Source organism: Lepus europaeus, chromosome X (assembly GCF_033115175.1).
Source record: "Lepus europaeus isolate LE1 chromosome X, mLepTim1.pri, whole genome shotgun sequence".
NCBI classification, from domain to species: Eukaryota; Metazoa; Chordata; class Mammalia; order Lagomorpha; family Leporidae; genus Lepus; species Lepus europaeus.
This window is the reverse complement of record NC_084850.1, coordinates 79,741,461-79,749,681: the sequence shown is the minus strand read 5'-3', so window position 1 is coordinate 79,749,681 and position 8,221 is coordinate 79,741,461. Positions and strand designations below refer to the sequence as shown.

The 8,221-nt window shown below is 38.1% G+C and overlaps 1 pseudogene; it reads left to right on the top strand.

Annotated features, from left to right (window-relative positions):
• Positions 1 to 2,454: 2,454 nt before the first annotated feature.
• LOC133753847 (U5 spliceosomal RNA) lies at positions 2,455 to 2,549 on the top strand (annotated as a pseudogene).
• The last annotated feature ends 5,672 nt before the right edge of the window (positions 2,550 to 8,221 follow it).

Here is an 8,221-nt window from a genome sequence, read left to right as displayed (position 1 = left end):
TTCAAGAGAGGACATTCAAATGGCCAACAGACATATGAAAAAATGACCAGAATCACTAGCCATCAGGGAAACACAAATCAAAACCACAATGATGTTTCACCTGATACCAGTTGGAAAGACTCTCATAAAAAAATTTTAAAAATAATGAATGCTAGTGATGGTGTGGGGAAAAAGGTTCTCTAATCCACTATTGGTGCAAATGCAAACTACTACAGCCGTTGTGGAAGACATCACAGAGATTCCTCAGAAATCTGAAAATAGATCTACCATATGACCCAACCATTCCTGGGAATTTACCCAAGGGAAATGAAATCAGCATATGATTGAGTTATCTGTACCCCGATGTTTATTGCAGCTCAATTAACAATAGCTAAGACATGGAACCCTGATGCCCATCAACTGATAATTGGATAAAGAAAATGTGGTGTTATATACACTATGGAATGCTATTCATCTGTTAAAAAAGAATGAAATTGGGGGAAAAAGCCACTGTAATCCAAAAGCTGTACTTTGGAAATTTATATTTATTAAATAAAAGTTAAAAAATAAGTTATATCTGAAAAAATAAATTATAATGGATATGAAAAAAGAATGAAATCTTGTCTTTCACAACAAAATGGATGCACCTGGAAACTTTTATACTTGGTGAAATAATCCAATCCCAAAAAAGATAAATATGATATGTTCTCTTTGATTCGTGGTAATTGATAGAATACAAAAAAATCTAATATATATTGGAGAAATTGACACGTTAAGATTCATTGTTGCTACACTCCTTGTCTCTAATGTTGTGGAAGAGTGCTTCTCTCAGTATTTGTTGAATTTTTTACTTAGTGAAGGGTTAAAAAATTATAATCTGAAAATATGTCAGGGCAAAATTTAAAATAAAGAATAAGAAAGGGAGTAAGAGCGTCAGGAGCTCTGGTGCAGTGGGTTAATGCCCTGGCCTGAAGCGTTGGCATCCCCTTTGGGCACCGGTTTGAGACCCGGCTGCTCCACTTCTGATCCAGCTCTCTACTATGGCCTTGGAAAGCAGTAGAAGATGGCCCAAGTCCTTGGGGCTTGCACTCGCATGGGAGACCCAGAAGAAGCTCCTGGCTCCTGGCTCCTGGCTTCTGACTTCCTCTCTGTGTAACTCTGACTTTCAAATAAAAATAAATAAATCCTTAAAAAAAAAGAAAGGGAGTAAGAGGGAGAGTGGGAGCATGGATGGGAGGGAGGGTAGGTGGGAAGTATCACTATGCTCCTAAATCTGTATATATGAAATACATGGAATTTGTCCACTGTGTATATATTTTAAAAAGTTCATGGAAAATGGAAATAAATTAAAAGAAAAAAAGAAAGATTGGAAGGAGGGGGACTTAAGGGTGGGAGGGAGAGAAAGAAGTATGTCTTCTCAGACTGATAAATAACAAATTTACAAGCAGAAAAAGCATTTCTATAAATAATTACATTCAAAACAAATATCAGTTCTTACCTCAGTTTATTTTTTAAAGATGTATTCATAAACTTGAAAAGCAGAGAGAGAGAGAGAGTCTTCCATCCACTGCTTCACTACCCAAATGGCTGCAATGACTGGAGCTTGGCTATTCTGAAGTCAAGAGTCACAAGATTTCGCAGGATCTCCCACATGGATGCAGGGCTCTAAGGTCTTGGATCATCTTCTGCTGCTCTCCCAGATGTACTATCAGAGAGCTGGATTGGAAGTGGAGCAGCAGGAGTTGAACCAGCACCCATATGGGATGCAGGTGGTTTTACCTGCTATACCACAGCATCAGCCCCCTTACCCCTCTTAAGATCACTTCACTAAATAAGAAGACCTGGTTTAAGATAGAGTTAACAAACAAAATCAGCGTAGAATTGCTGTGCAAGGATGCTTTTAAAATAGAAATTACCAAATTAGAAGGAAAGATAAAGTGAAGCTAATTTGAAGAATCTATTATAATTTTCCCCAAGGTCCTGTATGTCTAGAAAACCACAGAGAACTGAGAGTATTAGAAATCCCCAAAAAGGATCAACGTTCTTTGTTCACAGCAAATTCATACATTCTGGGTCACAAACTGTACAGTCAACTTTTCATTGTTCTTTCTTTGCAGGAGGGCCTAAGGGTGCTTTAAATTAAGCTACAATTTGGTTTATCCAAACACTTACCTGGATATGTTGAAACAGAAAGTCTCTCCCTGAACTTAAGCTGTTAGGGAATAAAAACTATCTCTTTCCTACCATAGTAAATCCTTTAAGGATATCTGATGGGAAGAAAAAGAAATTGCACTGAGGATAGAGGGTATTAGGACACAGAAATTTCATTCACAAACTATGGTTTTCCAGCAATGGAAAAGTATGACCTGGAATCTATCAGAGTTTGTTTTCTTTAGTTCATACAAGGGGTTGCCAGAGACTATAGAAAGTGAAAATGGGCTTTATAAAAGAATAAGAAGAAAGATGTGAAACTCTGGTTTCTCTTCAGATTGTATAAATCTTTTTCCTTTTACTAAAGATTTCCGTGGAAAAGAAAGACACAATCATTTTTGGCCTAATAATATAAGAAGACAGTATGCATTTGCCGAGCAAGCACTATGCACCAGTCCTCTGACAAGGTGCTCTCATATATATCAACACCAAGAAGACACAGGTCCTGAATTTATCCCATGAAACATATCTAGTATGACTTTCTCTAAGAGAAGCTTAATAAAGATAGCCAAGAAATACTGAGTCCCTTAAAACTTTTCTTTTATTGTCTATACCCCGGGCACTTCCAGAGAAATCCTATTTTAGGAACAATCAGTAAAAGATGTGAAAAGCCCATGAAGTTTTGGGGATCTTTATGATATGTATCCAAACTATGCTGCCAGCATTTTCTACCATGTACTTTGTTCATCCAAGCCACACAATTAATACTCATTTATTAACTCAATAAACCTCTATTGAACTCTGACTATGTTCAGGCATTTGAGTTGGGCACTAAGGCTCCAATGAGGAATGTACCAGAGCTTATAGTCAAGGGGAGAAAAAAGAGAAGCCAATGACAATGTGCCAAATTCAAGATATCATCTATATCTATAGTTACATCTAAATCTAGACCTATACGTTTATTTATATCTATTTATGTATCTCTGTCTATGTTACTGGTAACCATTAGCCATAAGTTTTTTTTAGCTTTATTTATTTACTTGAAAGTTAGAGTTAGAGTTGAGAGAGAGAGAGAGAGAGAGAGAGAGAGAGAGAGAGAGAGAGAGAAGAGAAAGAGAAAGAGAAAGAGAAAGAGAAAGAGAAAGAGAAAGAGAAAGAGAAAGAGAAAGAGAAAGAGAAAAAGAGAAAGAGAGAGAGTCTTCCATCACTTCCCAAATGGCAGCAATGGCCGGAGCTGTGCCAATCCGAAGTCAGGAGCCAGGAGCTTCTTCCGTGTCTCCCACTTGAGTGCAGGAGCCCAATCACTTGAGCCATCTTCTGGTGCTTTCCCAGGCACTTTAGCAAGGGAGCTGGATCAGAAGTGGAGCAACTGGGACTCTAACTGATGCATATATGGGATTATGGTGCAGCTTTACCTGCTATGCCACAAAGCCAGACCTAGCCCTTCATAAAACCTTAAATTTCAACTTTAGAACCTTATAATCTTATCAGAATAGATGTTATCTGAGGTGTCATCTGTGGAATTAGATGATTCCTTTAAAAAGAAACACTTTGTGACTGAAATCAGAACTGTTAAGTTAACCAACTGCTTCATAATTAAATTGTTCACATCTGTTGGATCCTTCCTCTGAGACAGAGTCATATACACCCCATGAGAACTATATAAAGTGCAGTATCTCCTTATAGGTGAAGTACACTTTTTCATGCAATGAACAGCATTGGCCATGATGTGCTTTCCCCTGAAGTCCTGTATGTCTAGAAAACCAGAGAATGGACGGGATATTAGAAATCTCCGAGAAAGATCAATGATCATTGAAAATTCACATTTGGGGTCCCTAGCTGGAGACTCATTGTTCCTTCTGTGCAGCAGGGCCTAAGGGTGCTTTGAATTTAGTTACAATTTGGTTTATTGAGTCACTTTCCAGTCCCTGTAAGTGGGATGTGTGTGAGCGTGACTCATGCCAAGACTTAAAAGAGGCTTTAAATAGGATTGTGCATTTGGATCTGTTTCTTGCCACTGCCCTTGTTATGACAACAGCATGTATCAAATAGGAGGCTACTTTTTCATCCAGAGTCTGAGAATTAGAACAATATGCAGCAGACTAAAGGAGGACTGTAGATTGGAACAGGCCACAGCTGATGTAAAGCCACCATATAACATGAGTGGTAAGTAAATGTCTACTCTTATAAGCCACAGTTATTGGACAACTGTTTATTACCACAGACAAACTGACTAATACTTGGCTTTTACATCAATTTCACTCGACATAAAGCATAATATTTTCAGAAGCCAACACACTAAGGTAGACGTAAAGAAGGGAGAATGCTTCATTCTTCTGAAAGAACCAGCAGGCCAGAAAATTAAAAATTAAGATAGGTATGAGAACCATGCTAATCAACGTCTGTGAATGAGATTATTAATAGGAATAAACAGTTACTTAATGACTTTTAGCTTTTCAAATTATACCATATCATTTGTTTTTTTTTAATTTGATAAGTAAGTTAAAAAATTATGTTGTATGCCTTTGTGGGTGATCCCATACCTGGCGGGGAGTCTGCCTGCACTGCCCATGCAAGAGGTTGAGAGGGTATGGCACACCATGGCTTCTAGAAAGAATCCCACAACCTGACTGCTGGCAGATGGTGGGATCCCGAGGAACTTTCCCCCAAAACCATCCTGCCACCCCAACCCCATCCCCTGCTCCCTGTTAAAGGGCCTTGTAATTGCCAATCAGGTAAACAGCTCCTGAGTGCAGCCCAGGCCCATTAGGACTTCCTGGAAAGCTATCCTAGCTATGTGACCTTCAAGCTGATTGGAGAAGTGAAGCATAGTGGCGCCAATATCGGTTCTATACCACAGAATTATTATTGCCCTGAATTAGTTACGCTCCTTTTACCTGCCCTTTAAAAGGTGTGCTTGGTTGTTAATAAAGTGGACATGTTTACCAAAACTTGTCTCTGGTGCTTCTTGCCAAAGAATGCCATCACCCACCATCCTGGCAGTGCATGGGCCTCACGGGTCAAGCCCACACACCTTCAATATATAAAATAAAATTAAATTTAAAGTTTGGCATATAGATATTTTGTAATAGGACATATAGTAACAGTTTTAAATGTTGAATTTTGATTATTTGAGGTTTAACATATCCCATTTTCAGAAATAATTTGATATGTATTATAGAGTTTATGAATACATGTATGATCTAGAGACCCCCTACATAGGTAGGAGGCATTGAGATGCTAATTAAAAATGTGATGTTATACCTGTCTCTCCCCTCATAACTGAACTAGAATCAGGCAGAGAATGGTCAGAAAGCTATTTTTTAAAGAAGCTATTCAGTATTTCTGATGCAAACTAATAGTCAAACATCACTGTATTAATTTTGCTGTTTTTCTTTCAGATCGTTTTTAATGAATCCAACTATTCCCTGACTTCAAAGTCAGTATAGTTGTAGTTGCTTTGACTAGAAAACACCCTGAGAATCAAAACAGCATACATAATGCTGCAAAGCAGAAAGTAAAGGTTAAAATTATGGGGCTTAGAATTGTTATTAATAATCATTTGAGTGATGAAAAAAGGAGCAGTTCTGGGAAGCTCATGACAGAGGAGAGACCTACAACTCTTTGAATGGTTTGTGGAAAAGTGGAAACATTAAATTACTGAGATGTGCACATAGGGTCTTATTCATTTTAATGACCTAGCAAAAGTGCAATATGAGCCCTGCCAAATAGTCCTCATTCCCTGAGAGTGCCTTCTGGTTGATTTGTGAGATATTTTGTTATTTCCTTAATGATCAGATATAATTCATTCTTCAAATGCACTGCACTCCTAAATTATAGTCAGGGACTTATACTTGCAAAATTTTGAAATTAGTACGGACCTTAGAGATCATCATGCTCAATGATCTCATCTAATAGATGAACAAACTGAGACTTGGAGAGACAAAATGACAGCTTCACTGCAGACAAGCTACCAAATTATTCACCACAATCTCAATAATACTAGTAATATTCTTTTTTTTTCATGTCAAAGCTCTAGAAATGAGAGCTCAAGATTTCTAGACTACAGAATTGTATAGACTTTGCAGAAAAACAAAACAGGAATCTACTCTGTGCCAGGCACTCTTATCTTCGCATATGAAGATAAATGAAAATTAATTCTTGCCCTCTAAAGATTCACATTTGGTTGAAGAACAATTACTGTTCAATGAGTGAGTGCTATCTGCCAGACAATATTGTAAAACTTTTATGTGCAAGGTGGGTACTGTGGTACAGGTTAGGCCACTGCTTAGGACACTCACATCCCATATTAGAGTACCAGTTTGAGTCCTAGTTCCTCTGCTTTCAATCCAGTTTCCTGCTAATGCATCTTAGATAGCTACAAACTATGGTTCATGTGCTTGGGCCCCTGCCATGCATGTGAGAGACCTAGATGGAGCCCCAGGCTCCTGGCTTCTGGCTGTTCCAGTATTGGCTGCCCCAAGCATTTGGGGATGAACTAGTGCATTGAATATCTCTCTCTCTCTCTCTCTCTCTCTCTCTCTTTCTCTCTTTCTCTCTCTCCGCCTCCTCCTCCCTCCCTCCTTTACTGTCATTCTCTCTTGCTCTCTCTCTGCCTTTGAATTAGATGAAAATAAATAATAATTTTAAAATAAAATTTTCATGCACATTTGTTCATGTTATAGCATGAACAACCCCGTGTATCAGGAACTATTATTATTCCCCTTTTAAAGAAGAAGAAACTGAATTACAGTGAAGTTACACAATCTGCCTGAAGTGCTTTGTTAATAAGGGGTTATATTAGGTTGCTGGAGATACTATAGCAAACCACCACAGACTGGTGGATTAGAATAATAGAAATGCATTGTCTCAGTACCACAGGCTGGATATCTGTTATAAAGGAGTCAGGAGGTTGGCTCTTTCTCAGGGATGTGAATAAGAAAACTGATCCAGGCATCTCTCCTACCTTGTGGTGATTTTCTGGCAGTCTTTGGCGGTCCTTGGCTGACAAAAGCATCACTTTAACCTCTTCCTTCACCTTTATGTGCTATTTTCCCTGTCTGCAAGTCTATGTTCAAGTTTCCATTTTTCATAAGGATACTAGTCTTATTGGATTAGAGGCCCACTTTACTCCAGTAGGACTTCATCTTAAGTAATTGTAATTACAATGACCCTATTTCCAAATACAGTTACATTATGAGGTACTAGGGATTAGGATTTGAACACATGAATTTTAGGGTCATACAATTCAACCTGCAGCGGAAAGAATGTCGTTTCAAACAATCTAGCTCCAGAATTTGTACATTTACACACTCTACTAGATAAGTGCTATATTAAAAGACATAAGGAGAACTATATGAACCCAGAAAAAAGAGCAATAGATTCTGTCTAGTGGTCAGTGGTTGGGGACTGGAGAAGGCTTTGCAAAGAGGTAATGGTTGAGTTGACTTCTGAATTATGAATCAGAATTCACCAGACTAAAAGAACTATATGTGCAAAGGCACAGAAGCAAGGAGCTACCTGGTATAAAATCATCTCTCACCCATCCAATTCCAACAGACTACTAATTGGTCTCCTTGCTTCTACTCTAGCTCCCCTATGATCAATTATCCATAGGCAGTCAGAGTGATTTTCTTCCACAAAGTCAAGTCAGTTCATATAATGTTCCTGCTCTCAACCCGCCAATAGTTTCTTATCATATTTAGAACAAATCAAATTATCGACCAGACCCATAAATCCCAGTTGAGTTGACCTCTAACTACATTTCAAATATAATTTCCTGTGTCTCTTGCCATAGCTTTCCATGTCATTGTTACAAGACTTCTCTTCACCCTTTCCGAATATTTTTCTTCCAGATTTCACATGACAAGTTCCTTGTCATCATCCTCTCATAGACTATCTCTGATCATTCATTCTAAAAATCCCTTGCTCAGTCATTTACTATCACAAAGTTTCTCTTTTCCTCATGGTGTTTGGCTGTGATAAATAAATTATTTTACATTTATTTGTTTACTATCAACTTGCTCCAGAACAGAAACTCTGGGAAGGGGAAAGTTTTTGTCTTAATTATGGTTCTATCCACAGCATTTAT